A 27,801-nucleotide genomic window follows, 5' to 3' on the forward strand; every position below is an offset into this window, starting at 1 on the left:
TTTGCTGGAACTGGCAAATCTTTAGCCTCAGTTAAAAGCTCATTGGTCTTGAGCTGTTGACTGCTCAATTGCAGAGGACAATAAATTAGAGAAATGTATGAACTACTTACAAAATGTAGTCAAAAAAGTTATAGGGATGGAGTTTCCATTGTGGCGCAGTAGGTTAAGAGCCCAACTAGTATATATGAGGACTCAGGTTTAATACCTGGCCTCACTCAGTGGGTTAAGGATCCGGCCTTACCCTGAGCCGCAGCATAGGTCATACCATCCAGCCGCACCTGGGACAGGTATATGTGAATGCATTTTTTTTTTTTCTTTTCAGCTGCACTTGGGACATGTAGAAGTTCCCAGGCCAGGGACTCAGAGTAGCAACCTGAGCTGCTGCAGTGACAAAACCAGAGCCTTAACCCTCTGAGCCACAAGAAAATGCCATGAAGGCATTTTAAATAGTATAATTTACATCAAGTTCCCAAAAGGTCTGTATACAAGAAAGATCTAGTAGGAGTTCCGATTGTGGCTCAGTGGTTAACAAATCTGACTAAGAACCATGAGGTTGCGGGGTCAGTCCCTGGCCTCACTCAGTGGGTTAAGAATCTGGCGTTGCCGTGAGCTGTGGTGTAGGTCGCAGATGCGGCTCAGATCCCGAGTTGCTGTGGCTGTGATGTAGGCTGGCGGCTTCAGTTCCAATTCAACCCCTAGCCTGGGAACCTCCATATGCTGCGGGAGCGGCCCTAGAAAAGGCAAAGAGACAAAAAAAAAAAAAGAGAAAGATCTGGTAGACATGACCGTTCTGTGACATCAAGTTCCATCTTCCTCTGTCCCTTTGCCATCTCCCCAACCCCCTCGTGATTACATTGAGCCACCCAGATAATCCAGGATAATCTCCCCATCTCAAGGACCTTAACTTAATCACATCTGCAAAATCCCTTTTGCCAAGGAAAGGAACATGTTTACAGGTGCCAGGTATTAGGACCCGACATCTTTGGGGGCCATTATTCAGGGTACTGTAAGTATCTACATGTGAGTGAATGTGCAAGGTAACACAAGAACTGAGAGGTAAGCACTTAGCTGTGTAAAGAGAAGGTGTCTTAGTTCATGTGAGGTGCTGTAACAAAAATACCACAGACTGGATTAAACAACAGGCATTGATTTCTTACAGTTCGAGAGGTGGGAAATCCAGGATCGAGGTGTCAGCAGATTTGTGTCTGGTGATAGCCTATTTCCTGGTTCAGAGCAGGCTTCTGTGTCCTCATATGACAGAAGGTAGGAGGGAGCTTTTTGGGGGTCTCCTTTATAAAGACCTTAATCCCATTCATGAGGCTCCATCCTCATGACTTAATCACTTCCTAAAGGCTCCACCTCCAAATACCAGCACACTGGGGATTAGGTTTCAACATGTGAATTTGGCAGAAGGCACAAATATTCAGGCTAGAGCACGAGGCAATATTTCAAAGGTTGAATGAAGATGGGAGAGGACAGAGGATGTGAACTGCTAGCTTTAAAGATGATAGAAAGGGATCATGAGCTAAGGAATGTGAGTAGCTTCTTGAAACTAGAAAAGGAAACAAATTGCCCTAGAATGTTCTGCCAAAGAAACTCAGCCTTGTCGTTCGGTTTTAAACTTCAGATATCCAAAACTGTAAAGTAATAGTTTTTACTTTAAGCCACTAAATTTGTGGTAATTTTCTACAACAGCAATAGAAAGCTAATACAACAGTTGGTGAATACTAACAACTCTGACTAAAATGGTTTAAAAATGTCTATTATAGGCAGTTCAGAAAATGAAGGTACAAAAAAATTATTCATTAAACCCATCAATCAAAGATAGCCACTCCAGCGTTTTCCTGGTGGCCTAGCAGTTAAGGATTCAGTGTTGTCACTGCTGTGACTCCAGTTTAATCCCTGGCCCAGGGACTTATGCATATGATGGGTGTGGCCAAAAAAGACAGTCACTCTGTGCATCCAAAGTTATTATTTTTATTTAATGTCAGAAGAGCACATAGTCACAGATGGAAACACTACATTTCATTTAGTTTCAATACAAGTTTATTGGCTACCATGGAATAAAAATTAATCAAATGGACTAATGAGACACTTTGTAAATATTTATGAATGGATGTTTATATGTCTGTTTCACTCTGTTTTCTACCCTAAGGACTAGTGTTTATTACATCAGATCCTCTTTGCTTCTTCCATCCTTCGAATGTATTTCTGCATATTGGAACTCTATTTGCAGGTGACAGCTAACTAAAACTTAGTTAAAAGCAGGAGTTCCCTCTTGTGGTGCAGTGGAAATGAGTCCAACGAGGAACCATGAGGTTGTGGGTTCGATCCCTGGCCTCGCTTAGTGGGTTAAGGATCTGGCATTGCCATGACCTGTGATGTAGGTTGCAGATGCAACTCAGATCCTGTGTGGCTGTGGAGGTGGTATAGGCCGGCAGCTGTAGCTCTGATTGGACCCTAGCCTGGAAACGCGCCATATGCTGGGGGTGCGGCCCTAAAAAGCCAAAAAAAAAAAAAAAAAAAGCAGTAAAAGGGTCTTTATTGGCTCATTTAACTGGTATGGAGAAGTGGAGGTGCCTTCAGGATCAATGAAATCTAGGGATTCCTGTCATCCTCATTGTTTTTCATCTCTTTTTTGTTTCTCCTTTTCTTACCTTATTCTCTTCTCCTGCAGAGAGGTTTCTTCAGGATAACTTGAGCCAAAGACGAGGCAGCTGCAGATGCACATCATCCCACTTTAGCAATCCCAGAGGAAAGCAAGGGTATCAGTACACATAATTCCAGAGAAGAATTTCAGTTGACCTCGTCTGGATTCCATGTTCAATCCTTGGACTCAGAGGTATGGCTGGGGGTTTGAGATATTATGATTGCCCATACTCAGGGCACATGCCTGTGGCCTTGTGGCAGGGTACTATAGGCAGCAGCTGGATATGGTCAACATTGCTATGAGCTGTGGTGTAGGTCACAGAAGCGGCTCGGATCTGGTGTTGCTGTGGCTGTGGCACAGGCCAGCAGCTGTAGCTCCGATTAGACCCCTAATCTGGGAACCTCCATATGCCTTGAGGGGGGGGGGTGGCCCTAAAAAGCCAAAAAAAAAAAAAGAAGAAAAAAAATGGAGGTCAGTATCTGAATTTTTTAATAACTGTCTTTCGAAAGATATTATACAGGCATTCTCTGGTGGTGCAAAATATTCAGGATCTGGCATTAAGGATCTAGTGTTGTTACTGCAGCAGCTTGAGTCACTGCTGTGGCATGGGGCATGGATTTGATCTCCAGCCCGGGAACTTCCACATGCTGTGGTCATGGCCAATAGAAAAAAAAAAAAAAAAAGATATTATGCAAATTCAAGATTACCCCCTCTCATCTCTGTCTTACTTGGTTGGATTCTTATGTTTTTTGAGAGGGAAAGGGGTAAACTCAGCTCACTTGCAGTGAGTTACTGTAGTAGGGACCACTACTTATCCTCTAGTTTGTGTTATCCCCTTCTATATTAGAAGTTTTAGCTTCTGGGCACATGGATGCTTAGCTTAAAACCAATTTCCCAATTTCCCATCTGATCATGTGCGTGCATCATGTAACTAGATTGTGCTCAGTGAGATAAGAACTGAAGTGATGTATGCAACTTGAAAGTCATGCTTTTTCGTGTTATCGCTTTTGTTTTTTTAGGGCCACACCCTGGGTATATGGAGGTTCCCAGGCTAGGGGTCTAATTGGAACTACAGCTGCCAGGCTATGCACAGGCGCAACAATTCCAGACCTGAGCCATGTCTGGGACCTATACCACAGCTCACAGCAACGCTGGATCCTTAACCCACTGAGCAAGGCCAGGGATCAAACCCACGACCTCATGGTTCCTAGTCGGATTCGTTTCCCCTGCGCCACAATGGGAACTCCACAAATCATGCTCTTGATTCCTACATTTTACCAACCAGGAATCTTATCCCTGGTAGTGGTGACTTATCTAACATCACATGCTAAATTACTGCCGGGCTACATTAAAAGAAAGGGTGGTGTATAAACAAGGAAAAAGGAGAATTCTGTGCTAATAATGATGTGAACAATATGCTTAGTATTTATTTTACTTAAATGATTAGTCTGTGCACAGTAGCAGGAAATTTCCATTTTAATGAGATTTGGATACAACATAGTAATTCATATTCATTATAATGGGATTTTACTGAACAGAAAAAAAACCCATTAATATCAGCCTCAATGTTTAGAATTTCCTTCAGTTAAGCTCTGGTTTTTGCAAAGCTGATTTTGCACTATCATTAAAAAAATTACAAGAGAATGTCTAACCAGTTGAAGAGAATAGAAAGAAATATTCTAGTGGAGTTCCCACTGTGGCACAGTGGGTTAAGAACCTGACTGCAGGAGTTTCCATCATGGCTTAGTGGTTAACGAACCCGACTAGTATCTATGAGGATGCGGGTTCAATTCCTGGCCTTGCTCAGTGGGTTAAGGATCTGGCGTTGCTGTGAGCTGTGGTGTAGGTCGCAGACGTGGCTTGGATCTGGCGTTGGTATGGCTGTGGCGTGGGCTGGCAGCTACAGCTCCGATTAGACCCCTAGCCTGAGAACCTCCATATGCTGCAGGTATGGCCTTAAAGAGACAAAAGAAAGGAAAAAAAAAAAAAAAAAAAAAGAATCTGACTGCTGCAACAGCTCAGGTCGCTGCAGAGTTGCGGGTCTGATACACCTGCAGCTCGTATTCAATCCCTGGCCTGGGGAACTTCCATATGCCATGAGGAGTACAGCCAAAAGACACGCACTGGTAATACTAATTTATATACAATTTGCTACAGATAAAATGCCTTTAAAATCCATAACATTTTGATATAACCAAATTTTGTTCATGTGAATATATAATCTCACTCTACAGAATCTAAAAATGAAATGAATGGTAAGCAGAATGTCCCATTACATTTCAATATGTGAAAAATGCTTTGTATATAATAGGAGGCAGTTCCCTTGTGGCACCGCTAGTTAAGCTGTCATTGTAGTTAATTAGATTGCTGCTGTTATGTGGGTTCAATCCCTGCCCTGGGAATTTCTGTATGTGGCAGGCATAGCCAAAAAGAAAAATAAACAGATTAAATAAATAAATAGGAGCAGTGGGGGTTAATAGCCTAATATAAAATTTTCATTCTCTAGATCTTAAAGATTTTTGGTCCAGTAATTTGCGTATGGAGTTTAAGGTTACATAATTCAGGACAGTAAAAAGCTCAATTTCACCTTCCTCAGTCTTCCCTTTGTCTTCCATACTGTACGATTAAATTTTGTCAAAAGAAAGATGTGTATACAGCTTAGAAAATAACTCTTAAACCAAATTCTGTTAATGACCATATATGTTAGATTTATGCTTATAGCTGTAATTAAGTCGTAACAATTCACTAAAATTGGCCCTGAGAACATCTACTTAGTCATGCTTAAATGTCCTTTGTGTTATTTTATGTCTTGTACTTTTCACTAAATTTGAAGGTTTCAATCCACATTCTGTTAAGCAGAGAAACTGCATATTTCTTGTAGTTTTCTCGTCTGACCACAGAGGGCACAAGGTCATTAAAAAGTTAAGTATGTTACATAGGCACCAATTCATAATACCTGTCTGTTCCCCCGTTTCATGGCTTGAGAAAATGGAGATAATTAATTTACTCTGATGCTTCACATATTGAAAGATTCTTCTGTTTCTTTGCAAGGTTAAACTTACTTTCCCCCCCCCCCCAAGGTTAAATTTAATCTCAAGTAGACCTCACTTTCATTGTTACAAATATAAAGGGCACCAGACTCAGCAGAGTATCAACTTGTCCTGCTAAACTGTTAAATTCACACTTTGTAGATCTGCAAAGGAACAGTGTTCTACTTTATATAGAATAGCAATTACTTTGCCACCTTCAATCTCAATCTCTAACAAAAAGTAAACAATAGCTGATATTGTCACTGGGTTGCTGCTGTGGCACAGGTTTAGTCCCAGAGATTTCCATATGCCACAGGCAAGCCAAAAAAAAAAAAAAAAAAAAAAAAAAAGCAGTGATTAAAACAAAGACAATGACAGTATTCTAGTAGCACAGTAGAAACAGATTAGAAAGTTAGAAACCAGGGAGTTCACATTATGGCACAGTGGAAACGAATCTGACTAGGCTCCATGAGGATGTAGGTTCAATCCCTGGCCTCGCTCAGTGGGTCTGGGATCTAGGGTTGCCATGAGCTGTGGTGTAGGTTGCAGATGCAGCTCGGGATCTGGTGTTGCTGTGGCTGTGGCTGTGTCTATGGCCGGCAGCTATAGCTCGGATTGGACCCCTAGCCTGGGAACTTCCATGTGCCTCGGGTTCGACCCTAAAAAGCAAAAAAAAAAAAAAAAGAAAGAAAGAAAGAAAAAGAAAAGAAAGTTAGAAAACATAGTAACATAAAACAATGAAAATTATAGCATAGCTAAATAAATTTCATCATGGGTAATAATACAGATTCCCAGTATTCTTCCAAGTTCATTGAATTTAATCAGTTATAAAAAGGGATTTTAAAGAGGAATCAGATATCTTCATACATCAGAGCCTTCTTGCAGCATAAGATAGTATAATAAATGAGTGCATTTTTTAATGTTAATACCAACTAATCAATTGTAATTGGTATAATTACTACTTTGCTCTTTTCTCCTAGTATTCATTATTGCTGAATACGTAATTACCGCACAGGATATAATTTATTCTTTGGCAATATGTCAATTGCAAATCCAGCATTTTCAATAGATGTTTCCCTTTACTGAATTTGTATGTATTGAAAAGTGCACTGTAAGCCTATTTACTTCAGGGTTAAAAACTTGACAATTTCACTGAGTACTGAATGTTACTTGTTTCTAAACTACATCTATTAATCTCGGTGAAAAAAGGACATTTTGTAAAACAAGGCAAAAAAAGTGACTGTAGCCTATCAGCAAGATAGCCAGCCAATCTCTCCGTATCTTTTCCATACCACTTCTTTCCTTCAAAAGCTGTCAAACCAATCATTGTCTTATCAGTATATTTATCCACAGGCCCTTTGATGCTATAGGCTTTTTGAGGCAATAGGTCTATCCATGCTAACCACTTTACTACCTATTTTATTTTATTTTATTTTTAGCTTTTTTTAGGGCCACACCCATGGCATATGGAAATTTGCAGGCTAAGGGTCAAATTGGAGTTGCAGCTGCTGGCCTACGCCACAGCCACAGCAATGCCAGATCTGAGCTGGGTCTGTGACCTGTACCACAGTTAGTGGCAATGCCAGATCCTTTAATCCACTGAGCAAGGCCAGGGATTGAACCTGTGTCCTTATAGATACTAGTCAGATTCTTAAGCCACTGATCTACAATGGGAACTCCCTATTTTTAATTTTTATTTTATACTGGAATATAATTGATTTATAGTGTTGTGTTAGTTTCAGATGTACAGCAGTGATTCAGGTATACATAAACATGTTTTTATCCTTTTTCTGTTTTTTTTTTTTTTCTTTTCACTGCCGCACCTGCAGCATATGGAAATTCCCAGGCTAGGGGTTGAATTAGAGCTGCAGCCGCAGCCTATACCGCAACCACAACAACGCCAGATCCAAGCCACCTCTGCAACCTATGCTGCAGCTTGTGGCAATGCCAGATCCTTAACCCACTAAGCTGAAACGGGAACTCCTACATATATTTATTCTTTTTCATATTCTTTCCCCATTTAGGTTATTATAGAATACTGAGTAGAGCTCCCTGTGCTATGCAATAGGTCCTTGTTAATGATCTATTTTTGATATAGTAATGACTATATATTCATCTCAAACTCCTAACTTATCCCTCTCCCCTACTTTCCCCTTTGGTAACTGAAAGTTTGTTCTCTAAATCTATGAATCTTTTTCTGCTTTGTAAATAAATTCTTTTGTATCATGTTTTTAGTTTCTACAGATAAGTGATATCATATATATAAGTGATAATCTCTAGGTCCATCCATGTTGCTGCAAATAGCACTGTATCATTCTTTCTTATGGCTGGGTAATATTCCACTGTATACAGGTACCACATCTTTATCCATTCCTCTGGTGATGGACATTTAGGTTGCTTCCATATCTTGCCTATTGTAAATAGTGCTGCAGTGAACATTGTGGTACATGTATCTTTTCAAATTAGGTCTTTCTCTGTGTATGTATCCAGAAGTGGGATGGCTTGATCATATGGTAACTATTTTTAGTTTTTTTGAGGAACTTTCATACTGTTCTCCATAATGGCTATACCAATTTACATTCCCCACCAGCAGTGTAAGAGGGTTCCCTTTTCTCCATACCCTCTTGAGCATTTCTTGCTTGTAGGCTTTTTGACGGGTGAGGTGGTACCTCATTGTAGTTTTGATTTGCATTTCTCTAATTAACAGTGTTTAGCATTTTTTCTTGTGCTTTTTGTCTGTCTTCTTTGGAGAAATAGCTATTTAGATCTTGTGCCCATTTTTTGATACTGAGCTGTGTGAGCTATTTGTATATTTTGTCAGTCACTTCATTTGCAAATATATTCTGCCATTGTGTGGGTTGTCTTTTCATTTTGGTTGTTGTTGTTGTTGTTGTTGTTTGTCTTTTTGTCCTTTCTACAGACGCACCCATGGCATATAGACGTTCCCAGGCTAGGGGTCTAATCAGAGCTGTTGCTGCCAGTCTATGCCAGAGCCACAGCAACATGGGATCCAAGCCACGTCTGTGACCTACGCCACAGTTCATGGCAATGCTGGATCCTTAACCCACTGAGCAACCAGGAATTGAACCCCCAACCTCATGGTTCCTAGTCAGATTTGTTAACCACTGAGCCACGACAGGAACTCCCCTGTCTTTTCATTTTGTTGATGATTTCCTTTGCTGTGCAAAAGTTTTAAGTTTAATTAGGTCCTGTTTGTTTATTTTTGTTTTTATTTCCATTATTTTGGGAGGTAGGTCCAAAAAGACACTGCTACAATTTATGTCAGAGAGTGTTTTGCCCATGTTTTACTCTAAGGACCTAATAACATCCAGTCTTACATTTCAGTCTTTAATCCACTTGGAGCTTATTTTTGTGTATGATGTTAGAGAATGTTCTAATTTCACTCTTTTACATGTAGCTGTCCAGTTTTCCCTGCACCAATTATTGAAAAGACTTTCTTTTCTCCATTGTATATTCTTGCCTGCTTTTTCATAGGTTAATTGACCATAGGTTATGTGAGTTTATCTCTGTACTTCCTATCCTCTTCCGCTGACTATATTTCTGTTTTTGTGCCAGTACCATACTGTTTTGATAACTTTAGCTTTGTAATATAGTCTGAAGTCAGGGAGCCTGATTCCTCCAGCTCTATTTTTTTCTCAAGATTGCTTTGGCTTACCACCAATTTAGAATGACAGTGTTTTGTTGCCCATTTTAATTCCAAGTTTTAAATATATGAACTTTGTTCACGGTGCTTTTATTTGTTTGTTTCAGGGCTGCACCCAGGGCACATGGAAGTTCCCAGGTTGTTAGGGGTCAAATCCAGTCCTCATGGATTCTAGCTGGTTTCGTTACCACTGAGCCACAACAGGAACTCCTCATGGTGTTTTTTTGTTTGTTTGTTTGTTTGCTTGCTTTTTTTAGGACCACCCTTGAGACATATGGAAGTTAGGGGTCCAATTGGAGCTACAGCTGCTGGCCTATGCCACAGCCACAGCACCACAGCATTTGAGCTACATCTGCAACCTATACCACAGCTCATGACAATGCTGGATCCTTAACCTACTGAGCGGGGCCAGGGAGTGAACCTGCATCCTCATGGATCCTAGTTGGTTTCATTACCAGTGAGCCATAATGGGAACTCCCTCCTCCTGGTGCTTTTAGACTAAAGGACAGTAATCCACTCTGCTGAGAGCCATCTGTAGTATAATGGTTGGTGATTTAAAAAAACAAAACAAAACAAAACAAAAAAAACTGGTGCTAAGTGCAAAATATATAAAAGAAAGTTATTTTGGACAACTGCAAAAAAAAATCAAATTGTGTCACAATTTCTTTGTAAGCTGAAACCACACTCTGTAAAATCTTCAGCTATGCTCCTATCATAGCAGCTTCGACTTGCAAGTATAGCTAGTACTCTACAAGGTACCCAGCAATGTGTTCACTTAGCCCAGGATATATCCTGCCAAGCCATGATTTTATAAAAGGTAGATCTTGGTGTTCTATCCAACAAATGTCAACAGTATTGAGGAAAACTGCTCAAACCAAAATCTGGGTTCACAAATTTTCTGTTAAACTAATAAGTAGCATAGATGAAGAATTGAGTGAAAATATAATTATCATGGGTGTTGCAGATTGATTCCCTGGGAAAAAAATCTGAGATTGAAATTACTGTGTAATAAGTTTCTTAGGGAATGTTCTTAGGATCAACATATGTGGGGGAGTGACAGGAAAAAAGAGTGGGCAGGAGGAGTAGTTACACTGTGATACAGTTACAAGAAAGGGCTCAGTCCATCTTTACTGGGAGCTCTGGAGCTGAGATGACACTTCAGCTTTTCTGAACTGGTGTGTGTTTTCTGGGCCTTTGTAGATACTGTCAACCAGTTACTGAATGTGGGCTGCACCTGGTGAGGTAGCCTGACATTGGACAAAGTGGCTGTCTTTAGCCAAGGGCAACTTCCAGAAAGGGACTTAACTGAGAGCTGCCAGCTGTCTATTCTCCCAGAAGCTGGAGTGCTTCAGACCTAGAGTGGGGGTGGGGGGTGATCTGGGCCGAACCACAGCATCCACAACGCAGAAACTGGCAGTGGGAAAGAGTGTAATAGCAGTAAACATTTTGTACAGTAACACTAGCTAAGATCAAATATGTCCTGTACCTTAAATATATCACAGCCCTGCCCAAGAACCCACAGTAGCACTCTGCTCCTTCCAGGTCAGTTTTAAACCCCATTCTCTGGCGTATAAAAACCACCATCATCTGACCTTATGCTACCTCCTAAAACTCTACTTCCCATGAACTTCCAACTGAGATCTTCAAGTTCATTCGGAAGTGGACTCATATCTTTATTTCTGCCTGCACTCTTCTTCTCTATCTAAATCCAGCCCAATTCCACTCTCCATTAAGCTTCTATACACACATTATCTTACTGTCTTCGCTGAATTTGCATCCCATAGGCTCTGCCACAAAATTAATCCCTTACTTATTTATATAAATGATCTCCATCTGCAGTGTTTTTCCAGTCTGTGTGGATGGGGCGGAGGGGGATAGGCTAGGATCCCCAGTAGATTGAAAGCTCCTCCGTAGCAGGTTGTGTTGTCTTGCACCTTCCCATAACATCTGCCCTGTTAGTGGGCGTATGACAGGCATGGAATAGATTCAGAGGTTTAGAGACAAAAGAGCCTTCAGGGATCATTTCGTCCAACCTAATTTTATAGATGACTTAACAGAGGCTCAGAAAGATTAAATTGTAATCCTCCTTTGAACTCCCATAGGACTTTGTACCTCTTTATAGTATTTATTGCTTTCTATTTTTTGTTAATTATCTGCCTACCTGTTTTACTTTACCTGTATTTTTAGAGACTACTTCTCTTCTGCCCATTGCTTACATGCTGGAATTCCCTAAGGCTCTGTTGGGTTGTTTTATCTGGGGCTTCCATTCCCATAGGCTTCAATTACCACCAATAAGCTGGATGACTCTTCAGCCAACTCTACCTGGATGTTTTGTAAGATTCTAATACTGAACGTATTGTCCCTGATATCTCCCTAATCCTTATATTGAACTGGCCACACAGTCCTATTCATTTACTTGGGAAATGCTGCACTAATCCTGTATATCCTCTGTATTCACTGCCATTTATTATGAATTCAGGTCCTCCTTATCTCTGAATGATAGGAACAGCTTCTTCTCTGTGCCCCTTGTAACCACTTTTTCCTTCTACTCACCCTCAAAACTGCTACCAAAGTAATCTGCCTCCCCCTACCCCTACCACCCAAATTTACCTAGTAAATCATTCCTTTCTTGAATTTTTTTTTTTTTTTTTTTTTTTTTTTTTTTTTTTTTTTTTACTTTTTAGAGCTGCACCTGTGGCATATGGAAGTTCCCAGGTTAGGGGTCAAATCAGAGCTGCAGCTGCCAGCCACAGCCACACAGGTTCCAAGCTGCATCTTCAACCTACCCCACAGCTCAAGGCAACGCCAGATCGTTAATCCACTGAACAAGGCCAGGAATCAAACCCGAAACCTCATGGCTACTAGTCAGGTTCCTTACTGTTGTGCCACAATGGGAACGCCTCCATTTCTTGAAAATTCTTTATTGGTTCTTTGTTACCAATAATTAAAAGTGAAACATTTTACCATGGCATACAAAGCTTTTAAGAGAGAGGCAGATAGTGAACCTAGTGGTTAAGTCAAACCTCCAGGAGTAAATTTTTTTTTTTTTTTTGCTTTTTAGGGCCACACCCATGGCATATGGAAGTTCCCAGACTAGGGGTTGAATCAGAATGATAGCTGCCAGCCTACACCACAGCAGGAACTCTGAGCCTCGTCTGTGACCTGCACAACAGCTCATGGTAGTGCCACATCCTCAACTCACTGAGCGACGCCAGGGATCAAACACATATCCTCATGGATCCTAGTCAGGTTTGTTTAACTGCTGAGCCACAACAGGAACTCCAAGTTTATTCTTTTTTTCACACCCATGGCATATGGAAGCTCTGGATCCTTTAAACCACTGTGCCAAGCTGGGGATTGAACGCTTACCTCTGCAGCGACCGGAGCTGCTACAGTCAGGTTCTTAACCCACTGAGCCACAGAGGGAACTCCAAGTTTATTTATTCTTTATGTTTGTTTCCCATGTGAAATGTATGCACCAGAGTTGTTGTAAGGAATCCATGAATTAATACACATCAAGTGTGTGGAACAGTACATAGTTATTAAGTTCTGCTACGATTCCTAAATTGAAGACAAGTTATATTTTAAGTCTCATCTACCAATGTATTATCTGAATACAATTCTTAAGCCACAGTGAAATTTTCCTAATTCTGAAAGCTATCATAACATGCCCTTTCATTATTTTGTCCCTTGTCTTATGCTTTGTTCTCTCCAGAGAATACCTTCCCCCCTTTGCCACTGATGAATTTATGCTCATCCTTCAAGGAACAGGTTAGGGTCATAGCCTCCTTGCAGCCTTCCCTAATACCCATTTCCATGTGCCAGTTGCATTCTTTCGTATCTATTCTTTAAGGTTAGATACACTTTTGTATTTGCCTGTCACACATTATGTCAGAACTACCTGTTTACTTGTCCCTCCTCCCAGCCAGGATATGAGTTCCTAGAAGCCATGTGTTAATTTTTATTTCTCTAATGCCTAGTACAGCACCTAATACATATTGGGCATTTAAGAACTATTTATTAAAAGGAGATAGGAGTTCCCGTTGTGGCACAGTGGTTAACGAATCCGACTAGGCACCATGAGGTTGCGGGTTCGATCCCTGGCCTTGCTCAGTGGGTTAAGGATCCGGCGTTGCCGTGAGCTGTGGTGTAGATTGCAGATGCGACTGAGATCCCTCGCTGCTGTGGCTCTGGTGAAGGCCGGCGGCTACAGCTCCGATTAGATCCCTAGCCTGGGAACCTCCATATGCTGTGGGAGTGGCCTTAGAAAAGGCAAAAAGACAAGATAAATAAATAAAATAAAATGAGATATATGTTTGTAGGGGAGTTCCCTTTGTGGCGCAGCAGAAACAAATCCAACTAGGAAACATGAGGTGGTGGGTTCGATCCCTGGCCTCATGGGGTAAGGATCTGGCATTGCTGTGAGCTGTGGTGTAGGTCGCAGATGCAGCTTGGCACCCAAGTGGCTGTGGCTGGCAGCTGCAGCTCCAGTTCAACCCCTAACCTGGGCACTTCCATATGCTGCGGATGCATCCCTAAAAAGCAAAAAACAAAAACAAATATATATTTTTAATTGAATAAAATTTTAAGGAGTTCCCATCGTGGCTCAGTGGAAACAAATCTGACTAGGAACCATTAGGTTGTGGATTCAGTCCCTGGTCTTGCTCAATGAGTTAAGGATTCTGCATTGCCGTGAGCATTGTCACAGACCCAGCTCAGATCTGGTGTTGCAGTGGCTGTGGTGTAGACTGGCAGCTGCAGATCTGATTAGACCCCTAACCTGGGAACTTCCATATGCCTTGGGTGCAGCCCTAAAAAAGCAAAAATATATATATATATTTTTTAAAATGTTTTTGGCTAGGAAGGCTAAAATAGATTATAAGTATACCATTTTTTTTTGCACAAAGTCAATCAGTACTTCAGTGTAGCTCTCAATCTAGATACTAATTGGTCTATGTTTATTTGCTTATTTGGTTAGGATTTCATGATATGATTTTATAGTTTATCTAGAAGAGTAAATGTTTGAGAAGAGCCAGGTAACAGCTAACAAAGATGAATAATAGGTGGCAAGCCAAACCAAATAACCAGATAATAAAACTTATAAAGCTGTAGTAATTTATGAATATTGGTGCTGATGGAGGAATGGACCTGAATCAAATCAAAGGAAAACATTGTAAGTAGAAAAATAGACTGAAATGCACAAAAATTTAGGATGCATTAAAAATCTTTTTCAGGGAGTTCCCGTCGTGGTACAGCAGAAATGAATCCAACTAGGAACCATGAGGTTGAGGGTTTGATCCCTGGCCTTGCTCAGGATCTGGCATTGCTGTGAGCTGTGGTGTAGGTCACAGATGTGGCTCAGATCCTGTGTTGCTGTGGCTGTGGTGTAGGCCAGCAGCTGGAGCTCCAATTAGACCTCTAGCCTGGAAACTTCCATATGCTGCAGGTGCAACTCTAAAAAGCAAAAAAAAAAAAAAAAAAAAAAAAAAAAAAAAATCTCTTTTACATCAGTGGGGAAAGATAGATTACTTGAAATTGTAAGGCCGTTTTGAAAAAATATATATATATATCTTTAATTTGTTCTTTATTCTTTGTATAACCATAAATTCTAGATAAATAAAAAATTACAGGAGTTCCCCTTGTGGCTCAGGATAATGAAGCCAACTAGTATCCATGAGGATGTGGTTGGATCCCTGACCTTGCTCAGTGGGTTAGGGATCTGGCATTGCCATGGGCTGTGGTATATAGACCGGTGGCTGCAGCTCTGATTCAACCCTTAGCCTGGGAACTTCCATATGCCGGGGGTGCAGCCCTAAAAAGAAATTCTTTTTAAATGAATAAATAAAAACCCAGGGGAAGTTCCTGGTGTGGTGCAGCAAGTTAAAGATCTGGTGTTATCTCTGCTGCAGCTCAGGTTGCTGCTGAGGTGCAATTTCAATTCCTGGCTTGGTACACTGGTGTACCTTGCACCTGTGCCTTAGATTTGATCCCTGGCCCAGGAACCTCCCTCTGCCATGGGTTTTATTTATTTATTTTCTTTTTTGGCCACCCTTTGGCTTATGAAGTTTCCAGGTCAGAGCCACAGCTGCCATCCTACACCACGGTCACAGCAACTCAGGATCGGAGCCATGTCTGCAACCTCCACCACCGCTCATGGCAATGCTAGATCCTTAACCCACTGAGCGAGGCCAGGGATGGAACCCACGTCCTCATAGATAGTAGTTTTCACTGAGCTACTACAGGAACTCCAAATGAACCTTTCTTGAGAAAACCGCAGCCAGCAGAGAACATGGGCAAACTATAGCTAACAGGCTGGCCATGAGAATCAATTCAGATAAAAAACAAGTATGCAAAACTAAAGGTAGATGTAAGAAAAAAAAAGATGGAAATGAGCATGACAGAAACATACATGCTCTTACAATGTAGGAAAATGAGACCCACCAAAAATCTGGAAGGCAAGGCAAGAGAGAGACAATTTGGAGGTATAGTAAGTTTTGAAGACCTCATCTGAAATAGTGAAGGGTAAAAGGTATTATTTAAGGGTGACAAATCGGGTGGGAAAAGGATAAATAATGGCACAAAAGGAAGCCCCGAGTCAGGTAATGTTACTGATTGAAATTGGATGAAGAGACGGAGGTGAGACAAGAAGAAGCTACAGGATCACATCGTTCATGGGTTGAAAGTAATAAATATTGCTTAAACAAAGAAGGGGGAAAGTAGTATTATATTCTTATAATATATATTATAAAGGCAACCGTGAGAAAAATACCACAGCACATTTTAAATAGTAGAACTACAGTAACAAAAAAATGTAGAGGAGACAAAAGAATTAAACTTCTTGTTACTAAATATAAAGGAATATATATAAAATATGAATTGCAGGATAACCAAACACCACAGAGCACATAAAGGGTGAACACTGCCCAAGTCAGGAAATGCAGCATTACTAGCATTCCTTTCTGATCCTAATCTCTTTCCCCACACAGATAGCCACCATCCTGACTTTTATGCTAATGAGATGATTTTTCACAAGAATACCTCATTTTCTTGTGCTTCAGGTGTACTGTGTTTTGCAGATATTGCAGTTTTGTTGTGGTTTTTGTTGTTGTTTTTTTTTTTTTTTAACAAACTGAAGTTTTGTGGCAATCCTGTGTTGAACATGTTTAACAGACCCATCTTTTTCCTCATTTTATTTATTTAAATTTTTTTCTTCCAGTTTTATTGTGACATAAGTAACATACACACTGTATAATTTTTGTGTGTGTCTTTTTAGGGCTGCATCAGCCACATATGGAGGTTCCCAGGCTAGGGGTTGAATCAGAGCTGCAGTCGCCAGCCTACCCCACAGCCACAGCAAAACCAGATCTGAGACATGTCTGCAACCTACACCACAGCTCGCGGCAATACCCGGTCCTTAACCCACTGAGCAAGGCCAGGGATTGAATCCACGTCCTCTTAGATACTAGTTAGGTTCATTTCCGCTGCACCACAATTGGAACTCCAGCAATAAAGAATTTTTGAGGAGTTCCCGTCATGGCGCAGTGGTTAACGAATCCAACTAGGAACCATGAGTTTGCGGGTTCGGTCCCTGCCCTTGCACAGTGGGTTAACAATCTGGCGTTGCCGTGAGCTGTGGTGTAGGTTGCAGACGCGGCTCGGATCCGAGTTGCTGTGGCTCTGGCGTAGGTGGCTACAGCTCCGATTCGACCCCTAGCCTGGGAACCTCCATATGCCAAGGGTGCGGCCCTAGAAATAGCAAAAAAAAAAAGAATATTTAAATTAAGGTATGTGTATTTTTTAGACATAATGCTGTTTTACACTTAGACTACAATATAGTGTAAACATAACTTTCATATATACTGGGAAACCAAAAAATTCATATGACTCACTTTATTGTGATCTTTATTGCGGTGGTCTAGAACGAAACCTACAATATCTCTGAGGTATGCCTGTATATATATATGTGTATGAGTGTGTGTGTGTATATGTGTGTATGTGTATTCACTATCTATGTATACATTCCTGGTTTTGCCTGATTTGGGACTTCATGTAAATAGAATCATATGATATATATTCTTTTATAAATTCCTTCTTTTATTTAAAGATGTGTTGGAGAGAGTTCATGTTGTGGCTCAGCAGGTTAAGAATCTGACTAGTATCCATGAGGATGCGGGTTCAATCCCTGGCCTTGCTCAGTGGATTAAAGGATCTGGTGTTGCCATGAGCTGCCGTGTAGGCCGCAGATACTGCTTGGCTCTGGCTTTGCTGAGGCTTTAGTAAAGGCCAGCAGCTGCAGCTCCAGTTTTACCCCCAGCCTGAGAACTTCCATATGCCCTGGGTGAGGCCCTAAAAAGAAAAACAGAAACAAATGTATTGGCGTTCCGGAGTAACGTAGCAGTTAAGGAGCTGGTATCATCACTACTGTGGCATGGGTCATTGTTGTGGCCCAGGAACTTCCACATGCCTGGGGCTCAACCAAAATAAATACACAAAAAACCCCACACATTTCAAGGAGGAGTTCCTCTCATGGCTCAGCAGAAACGAATCTGACTAGTGTTCATGGGGATGCAGGTTCGATCCCTGGTCTCTCTCAGTGGGTTAAGGATCCAGTGTTGCCATGAGCTGTGGTGCTGTTCGCAGACAAAGCTCGGACCTGGTGTTGCTCCAATTGGACCCCTAGCCTGAGAACCTCCGTATGCAGTGGGTATGGCCCTAAAAAGAGAAAACAAACAAAGAATCAAAAACATGCATCAAGATTCATCCATTATGTTACATATAGCTTTCTTTTGTACATTGTCTTAGAAGGATAGTATTTGATTGTGTGAACATAGCAATTTACTCACCATGCTTCTGCTCATAGATATTTGCATTTTATACAGTGTGTTGGTACCTCACCTAGGTTTTTATTTGCATTTTACCGATTACCAACAACATTAAGTGCTTTTTTTTTTTTTTTTTCTGTCTTTTGTCTTTTTAGGGCTGCATCTGTGGCATATGGAGGTTCGAAGGCTAGGGGTCAAATCAGAGCTATAGCTGCCGGCCTACACCACAGCCACAGCAACAGCAGATCCAAGCCATGTCTACATCCTACACCACATCAGCAACACTGGATCCTTAACCCACTGAGCAAGCCCAGGGATCAAACCTGCATCCTCTGGATACTAGTTGGGTTTGTTAACCACTGAGCCATGACCTGGGAACTCCTGAGCATTTCTTCGATGATTGTTAAATGTCCTCATTTGTGAATTGCCTGTTGAGCACTTTTCACCTATTTTTCCCCAGTGGGTCGCCTTTGTTTTCTAATTGATTTTAAAGATACCTTTAATAGTTAGGTTACGAACTTCTTTTGAGTTATATGTGTTGTAACCATATATGTCTTGTCTTTCTACTCTTTTTTATGGTTTTTTGGATTACAGAAGTTCTTCTATTTCATGTACACCATTTTATAATTTTTTAATAATTTTCATATTTTAAAACTTAGAGAAATCTTTCTCTATCCTTAGGTCAGGAAGATATTTATCATATTCTTCTATATTATCTTTGCAGCTTTATAATTTTGTTCTACATGGTAGATCTGTAGCTCTTTTGGGGTTGCTTTTTGTGAAAAATGCTAGTTACTTTAAAAGGGGAGAATAAGGATCTGGGCTCAAAATCTGTATGCAAAGCAGCTAGATCCATTGGTCTCTTCTCCCCCTGGGTGTGATTACAACTTCTCCAGATAGATGGATGGGTCACCTCCAGACAGATGCTTCTGAAAGTCTTCAAAAGGAGACACAGGAAACACACTAGAGGGCAGGGCTTTGCCTTATGGCTAAAAATGGAAGGAATAGATTAAAGTTTGCTCCCCTTTTCAGTTCTAGCACCTGAACTTAGGAAGCCAGGCATATGGTCTCTGGGAGATTGAAGAGAACAAATTGAATAGCCTCAGAAAAAATACCTACAGATGAAAAACAATTCTGGATACTCAATACATAAAAACTTCTTGATCACCTAACATTGTAGCCCACTGTGTAACAAATTACTCCAAAACTTAGCTGCTTAAACAACAAACATGTGGAGTTCTCTTGTGGTGCAGTGGGTTAAGGATCTATTATTATCACTGTGGATGCTCAGATCACTGCTGCGGAGAGGGTTTGATCCCTGGCAGGAACTTCCACATGTTGTGAGAGTGGCCAAACAATACAAATAAAATAAATAAACCCAAATATTTATTACCTCCCAGTTTCTGTGTTAAGAATCATGGTATGGCTTAGCTGAGTACTTCTGGCTCAAGGTCTCTTTTGGCATTGCAGTCTAGCTGTCAGCCAGGGATGCAGTTTCATCTTAAGATTCAAGTGAAGTAAGATCCGCATCCAAGTTCATTATGTGGTTGCTGGACTCTCTCCATGGAGTGGATTCAGGATGTGACAGCTTTCTCCCTGAGCAAGCAATGCAAGAAAGAGCACCACAGATGGAAGCCTCAGCCTCTTCATAAACTCATCTCAGACATGACATCCTATTGCTTCATTCATATTTCGTTTGCTAGAAATGAGTCGGTAAGTCCAGCCTACTCTCAAAAGGAGAGGACTACACAAAGGCATTGCAAATTTAGGGGTCCCTAAGGCCACCCTCAGGTTTGATAATTTGCTAAGTCTCATAAAAATCACTGAAAGTTGGGAGTTCCCATCGTGGCGCAGTGGTTAATGAAGCCGACTAGGAACCATGAGGTTGTGGGTTCGGTCCCTGCCCTTGCTCAGTGGGTTAAGGATCTGGCGTTGCCATGAGCTGTGGTGTAGGTCTCAGACGCAGCTCGGATCCCGAGTTGCTGTGGCTCTGGCGTAGGCCAGTGGCGTAGGCCAGTGGCTACAGCTCTTTCTCCCCTGTTGGAAGCTCACTGGTCCGTTTCAGGGAAACGGACCAATGGTTGCCATGGCAATGGCATGATGCCCACCAAGCCTTGTGACGCCACGGACTCTCTGTGAGAAGAGAGGCGAGTGATAGGCCCAAAGTGGGAAGCTCTCACCGTCACCCCTCAATGGTTGTACATGGGGCAGCCTGAGCTCATGATCTGGAGGTAGGTTGATACCAAATTAAAGGATGATCCATTGGATGTATTGGACACTTTGATGATAAGTATTCTTTCCAGCATTCTTCTCATGGCCACCATCCTCATCAGGCTCCTGAGTAAATAGCCACTGCTCAGGCTTGCTTTTGCTACAGCTCCGATTCGACCCCTGGCCTGGGAACCGCCATATGCTGCAGGAGTGGCCCAAGAAATGGCAAAAAGACAAAAAAAAAAAAAAAAACAAACAAAAAAAACCACTAAAAGTTGTTATGTTCATGGTTGCGGTTTATTACAATGAAAAGACAGAGATCAAAAGCAGCCAAGGGGAGAGGCACGTAAGGCAGTGTCCAGGAGAGTTGTAAGGGCAGAGCATCTGATCGATCATCTCCACACGCAGACGTTGTGCAGATAGCGCTTGCTTCTCAGAGCAAAGATGTGTGACAGTACACATGGAACACGGCCAGCTGGGGCAGCTTCCCCCAGCCTTGGTGTCCAGAATTTGCACTGGGGTTTAGTCATGGAGATATGATTGACTGCTTGCCTGGCTGGCCTCAGGCTCCAGCCCCTCTGGAGGTTGAGCTGTTACTGTGCCGCCCAGAGCCACCACCATCCATCACATTGTTAGCACAGACTATCTGGCATGGCCCTATGCCCCCAGGTAAACAAGATACTCTTATCAGGGAAAATACTCCAAGGGCATAGAAATGAGCTTCCACGAACTGAGGGCCAAGACCTCTTTAGAAAAAGGTGGATCCTTCACTGTAGAGGCGGGTAAGGGAGATAAGGATCACTGGGAACCTCCTGGAGCCTGCCCTCCACACCCCAAATTCACAAAACTTCCCCAGGCTGGGTTCCTGTCAGTTTTTAAGTGGCTTGATACATGTAATTGGATTACCACCATTTAGGAAAAGTCTCCAGTATAAGAGAGAGGCCTAAATGGAGAGGAAAGAAGGAAACAGACTATTTAGGGAGTAAACTAAGCTCTAAAACCAACCGAGACAAAACAAACCCTGCAATATTACCAGGGAGAGGAAATATTGCATCCACAGGACAACACAGGAAAATGTGGCAAAGAGAACAAGGAAGAGCATCCGAAGGTTAAAACATGGTAGATGAGGTTTTGTTGTTGGTTTTTTTGCCACACCTGTAGCATGTGGAATTTCCTGGGCCAGGGATTGAACCCTATTGCAGTTTCGGCAACACCAGATCCTTAATTAACCCACTGTGCCACAAGGGAACTTCTAAAGCTTTTTAATCATTATAATTGTGGGAGATTGAGGAGGGGAAATAGGTGTGTTTTTGTGTGTGCATTGAAGGCAGTGGAATGTAGTTTAGCTAAAAGTCCTCATTGTCCAAAATCAATAGTAAATGAGGAATGAATTAGAAATTTGTAGGGCTAGAAACACGATTTGAGGGGTTCTTTAAAAAAAGTAGTACAGGGAGTTCCCGTCGTGGCGCAGTGGTTAACGAATCCGACTAGGAACCATGAGGTTGCGGGTTCGGTCCCTGCCCTTGCTCAGTGGGTTAACAATCCGGCGTTGCCATGAGCTGTGGTGTAGGTTGCAGATGCGGCTCGGATCCCGAGTTGCTGTGGCTCTTGTGTATGCCGGTGGCTACAGCACCGATTCGATCCCTAGACTGGGAACCTCCATATGCCGCGGGAGCGGCCCAAGAAATGGCAAAAAGACAAAATAAATAAATAAATAAAATAAAATAAAAAATATTAAAAAAAAAAGTAGTACAAAATTACAGGTTTGACGTTAAAAAAGGGCCTTGAAAAGGACCTGTTGAAAGTGAGACACTCTGAAACTTAAGCTGTATTAGTTTCACAATAAACCTCCCTCTGCGGTCAATAGAAAGCATCTAAAATTGGAAAATGAAGAAATAAGAGTTGAAAAACTTTCCTTAGAAAAACATGATAAGTACCAAAAGAAAAACCTGAAAGACTTGAATATTTGTGGTTGTGAGACTTGGCATAGAGTGGGTTGGGGCAAGGATTTACTAGCTTTTCTTTTTTTTTTAGGGCTGCACGCTCGGCTCGGCATATGGAAGTCTAGGGGTCAAATCAGAGCCACAACTGCAGGCCTACACCACAGCAACAGCAACAGCAACAGCAACACCAGATCCAAGCCTCATGAACGACACCAGGGATCGAACCCAAATCCTCATGGATACCAGTTGGGTTCTTAACCCGCTGAGCCACAATGGGTACTCTGGGGAATTACTATTTTTTACAATAAACCCTGGATATAATATGTGACTTTTTGCTCCATTCAAGGCCCCTCTCCTGTTTGTTTATTCATTCATTACCTTTTTAAAAAAATTGCAGTTGATTTACAGTGTTGAGTCAATTTCTGCCGTACAGCAAAGTGACCCAGTCACACATATGTAGACATTTTTTTCTATTGCTGTCTTCCATCGTGTTCTCTCCCAAGGGATTTGATGTAGTTCCCTGTGCTGTACAGCAGGACCTCGTTTCTTATCCATTCTAAATGTACTAGTTTTGTGTCTACTAACCCCAAACTCCCAGTCCATCCCACTTCCTCCCCGCCCCCCTTGGCAACCACCCATCTCTTCTCTGTGTCTGTGAGTCTGTTTCTGTGTTGTAGATAGGATTCATTTGTGCCATAGTTTAGATCCCACATATAAGTAATATCAGTGGTATTTCTCTTTCTCTTTCTGACTTCACTTAGTATGAGAATCTCCTCTAGTTGCATCCATCTTGCCACAAACACCATTATTTTGTTCTTTTTTATGACTGAGTAGTCATTCATTCCCTTTTACCTCCATACCCCAGTACCAACTCCCCTTGTTTTTTTCTTTCTTTCTTTCTTTTTTTGTCTTTTGTCTTTTTAAGGCTGCATCCATGGTGTATGGAGGTTCCCAAGCTAGGGGTCTAATCAGAGCTACAGCTGCGGGCCTAAAAAAATACGGGACAGGAATACGGGATCCAAGCCGTGTCTGTAACCTACACCACAGCTCACGGCAACGCCGGATCCTTAACCCACTGAGCGAGGCCAGGGATCGAACCGGAAACCTCATGGTTCCTAGTCTGATTCATTTCCACTGAGCCACGAGGGGAGCTCCCCCCTTGTTTCTTATAGTAATGTTCTAATGTGTTTAATGCATCTTTTGACCAATATGGTGAAATAGGCTGCTGGCTCCTCCCCTTGAGATTAACCTTGGGAAGACTATGAGTTTCCAGGAACAAGCAACCCTAAGAACCCCCTGAGCAGATAAAAGTTTGTTTGAACTAGTATGTGTGTCGGGGGTGGTGAACTGAGGGGGCAGTGGTGGTGGTGGTTGCATCCTGGGACAGAATGTTGCCTTGGCTATGAGAGGGCAACTTGGAGAAAAACAGTTTACATTCCTCTTGCCTGTCCATCCCCTTGGCGTTGGGACAGTCATTGCTAGCCTTTACTGGAGAAATCTTTACTGTCCAGGACTTCTGGTCCAGAGATCAATTTATGACAGTACGAAAACCCTGCTGGAGTGAAGAGTTAGGAAAAAGTGGATGGGCCGGCCATGCGCACGATTCCTATTAGCCTCCAGCCACCATGGCTGGTGGATGACAATCCTGAGAGTGCTTCCTCCCAGTGATTCTTCTCCCAGAAGGTTTGACAGTAAAGTCCAAACGCTGGATTGCTGCTTAGAACAAGGAGATGTGGTGTGATTTGCTGGTTTGCTAGTGCCTTGGGCTCCCCATCCTAGCAGTTTCTCTGGGTTGACAAAGACCGTGGTCTGGCTTCCCAGCCTTTTCCAACAGGCAGTGGCAAAGAGACTGGCCATCACACGCAGGGAAATATGTACTCACAGATCAAAACAGAGTAGAACTGAGCCGAAAGGAAGAAAAAGTAGGGGAGGAAACCACATCTGTCAAGGGAAGCAGAGGAACTAGAACAGATGATAAGTACTTTAAATTAATATTTAAAAAAGTGCATCTTCATATTTTATATTTGTTCTAACAAGTGTGTATACCTTTTTAGTATGAGGGGTTTTTTTGTTTGTCTATCTTTTTAGGGCTGCACCTGCAGCATATGGCTGTTCCCAGGCTGGGGATTGAATCAGAGCTACAGCAGCCAGCCTACACCACAGCCACAGCAACGTAGGATCCGAGCCACGTCAGTGACCAACACCACAGCTCACTGCAGGACTGATCCTTAACGCACTGAGCAAGGCCAGGGATCGAACCTTCATCCTTATGGATCCTAGTCAGGTTCATTAATTTCTGAGTCACTACGGGAATTCCTAGTATGAGTTATTTTTAATTAACAAAGATGGAAAATTATGTTTTATAATACCTCTCATTCCATTTTTTTATAGTAAAAAAAAAACCAGTAAAATTTACTATCTCTACTTTAAAATATACAGTATCATTCTTTTTCTCACTATTTTTACTTACTATTTTGAGAACCGTCTGTGCAGCCAGCTTTAAACCTAGTCTGCTGCTATCAACTTATGCACCGATCTCCATGGTGAGTGTCTCCCAGCCAGGGACATGAGGGCAGCCTCTAGTTACTCACAGTTAAATAACACTGTAGTGAATAGTCTTGATTATTTCCTTGCATGGGCCCATTGGAGAATTTGAGAGATATACCCACGAGGGAATTTGCTGGATATAGAGGGTGGGTAATTTGACTGTTTGAGCAAACGTGCTCTCCAGGAGGGTGCACCAGGCCACACTCCCCACCAGCAGGGTATGGAGATTCCCAGTTATTTTTGTTCCAAATATCTCTGATTATCAATGAATCTGAACATCATATGATTTGTAGCTTTTTTAGTTTCTTCTTTGCTAAATTATCTGTTCATATCCTTTGTTCATTCTTCTTTTGCAGTTGCTGATTTTGTTCCCTGTTGATTTATCAGAATTACCTGTATTCTAGATATTAATTAATCCCTTATTGAATTCTCGTGTGTGTGTGTGTGTGTGTGTGTGTGTGTGTGTGTGTCCTTTAGGGCCACACTCAAGGCATATGGAGGTTCCCAGGCTAGGGGTCAAATGGGAGCTGCCAAGCTACACCACATCCACAGCAACACAGGATCCATGTCTGCAACCTACACTACAGCTCACAAAAGGCTGGATCCTTAACCCACTGAGCAAGGCCAGGGATTGAAACTGTGTCCTCATGGATACTAGTCATATTCATTTCCTCTGAGCCTTGACAGAAACTCCCCCTTATTGCATTTAGATTGCAATTCTCTCATTCATTCATTTGTTAAACTTCGTGGTGGGTTTCTTTGAACAAAATATTAAAATATATATATATTTGGAAACAATTTTGAGCTTATGGGAAAATATATTTCAAGATATATAGAAATAGAGACCTTTCATTTGAGCATATCTTTCTGACTTGATGCCCATCTGTCTTTTATAGTTTGGTGTGTGATTTCCTATAGACAAGGTGTTCTCGTATATTAAATTACATCACGGTCCTCAAAATCAGGAAATTAACACTGTATACACTTCAGACCCCTTTCAAGTTTCAACAGTTGTCTCAATAATATACTTTATAACAGAATAATCCAATCAATGGCATATATTGCTAATAGAAGGAAATTTCCTCAACCTAATAAAGGACATTTATAGCAATCTGAGATCTAGCATCATACTCAGTGGTAAAAGACTGAAAGCTTTTCCCTCTAAGATCAGGAACAAGACAAGGAATCTCTTTTTGTTGCTTCCATTCAACCTTGTACTAGAAGTTCCAGCCAGAGAAATTAGGCAAGAAGAAGAAATAAAAAGCATCAATATTGGAAGGAAAATACAAAAAATAACAAAAAAGAAAAAATATTAGAAAGGAAGAAGTAAAACTATTCCTGTTTGCAGATGACATGATCTTATATACATAAAATCCTAAAATATCCACCAAAAAACTATTAAAGCTAAGAAACAGGAGTTCCCGCCGTGGTGCAATGGTTAAGGAATCCGACTAGGAAACATGAGGTTGCGGGTTCGGTCCCTGGCCTTGCTCAGTGGGTTAAGGATCCGGCGTTGCCGTGAGCTGTGGTGTAGGTTTCAGACGCGGCTCAGAATCCCGTGTTGCTGTGGCTCTGGTGTAGGCTGGCGGCTACAGCTCCGATTGGACCCCTAGCCTGGGAACCTCCATATGCCGTGGGAGCGGCCCAAGAAAATGGCAAAAAGACAAAAAAAAAAAAAAAAGACAAAAAAAAAAAAAAGAAACATATTCAGGAAATTTGCAGGTACAAGATCAGTGCACAAAATCAGTTGTATTTCTACATACTAACAGTGAACATTCTGAAAAGAAAATTAAGAAAACAATTTCATTTATAATACCATTTGAAAGACTAAAATTTTTAGGAATAAATTTAACCCAAGAGGCTTATAGATTGAAAACATAGAACATTACACAAAATAATCTCCTTTGTGGTCACTTTTCCACTTCCCTCCTTTATTTTCTTTATAGCTCTTAGAACAATCATGAGTTATACAATTTAAATATTTTGGGATCTGGCTCCCCCATATTAGCATGTAAATTCCACAAGAACAAGGATTTTTGTCTTTTTTTTTTTTTGTCTTTTTGTCGTTTTTTAGGGCTGCACCCCTCAGCATATGGAGGTCCCCAGGCTAGGAGTCCATCAGAGCTGTAGCCGCTGGCCTGCGCCACAGCCACAGCAATAGCAATTCCAGATCCGAGCTTCTTCTGCAACCTACACCACAGCTCATGGCAATGCCTGATCCTTAACTCACTGAGGCCAGGGATCAAACCCACAAGCTCATGGTTCCCAGTCAGATTTGTTTCTGCTGAGCCATGATGAGAACTCCAGGATTTTTGTCTTTTTAATTTATTACTAGGATGGTGCCCAGCCCAGAATAAGCAGAAGATATAAATGGTCACAGCCATTTAAACTTGTAATGTTCCAACATTTTATAAAGATACCATGTTACTTGTCAATAAATGTTAATTTTTGGAGAAGGAAGGCATAGTTGTGTAATGAGAACTTAAGGAACTGATGTCTTAAGACGGCCTATTGTTTGATTTGCACTAAGTTTAAAGGAGCTGACTAGACAACAACTGAAGAACAGGGAAAGTGAACTTGAATTTGGGCACCATGACTGTTCACAGAACCAGGTCTAAGAAGGAACCTGGTAAGCATGGACCCATGGTACTGATTGCCTTCTGAAATAGAAACTATCATTTAATTAAGGACTCTTAGAATTCAGGGCAGATCTAAGCAAATAGTTAAGGATATAGGCGTTCCTTGATGGAACACTGATTTCAATTCAAATCAAACATCACAAGGTCTTTTCTCACTTTCTCCCATTCCATATTTCATTTTCCTCCCCCTACAGGGAAAACCCTGGGTCTCAATATCACTCATTTGCTCTTTCCTATATTATACGCAAGAGTTTCAAGATTGCAACACCTATATCACTACCAACAACGGATCTTCT

The 27,801-nt window shown here is 41.5% G+C and overlaps 1 long non-coding RNA gene across 1 annotated transcript in view; it reads left to right on the forward strand.

Moving 5' to 3' along the window:
* The window catches only part of LOC106507446, a 28,438-nt gene continuing 3,143 nt past the window's right edge, over positions 2,507–27,801 (forward strand). Inside the window, exon 1 of the long non-coding RNA XR_001303429.2 lies at positions 2,507–2,842. This is a non-coding gene — a long non-coding RNA (uncharacterized LOC106507446). The remainder of the gene's footprint in view (positions 2,843–27,801) is intronic.

The sequence above is a fragment of the Sus scrofa genome, chromosome 4 (assembly GCF_000003025.6).
Source record: "Sus scrofa isolate TJ Tabasco breed Duroc chromosome 4, Sscrofa11.1, whole genome shotgun sequence".
Classification (NCBI taxonomy): Eukaryota; Metazoa; Chordata; class Mammalia; order Artiodactyla; family Suidae; genus Sus; species Sus scrofa.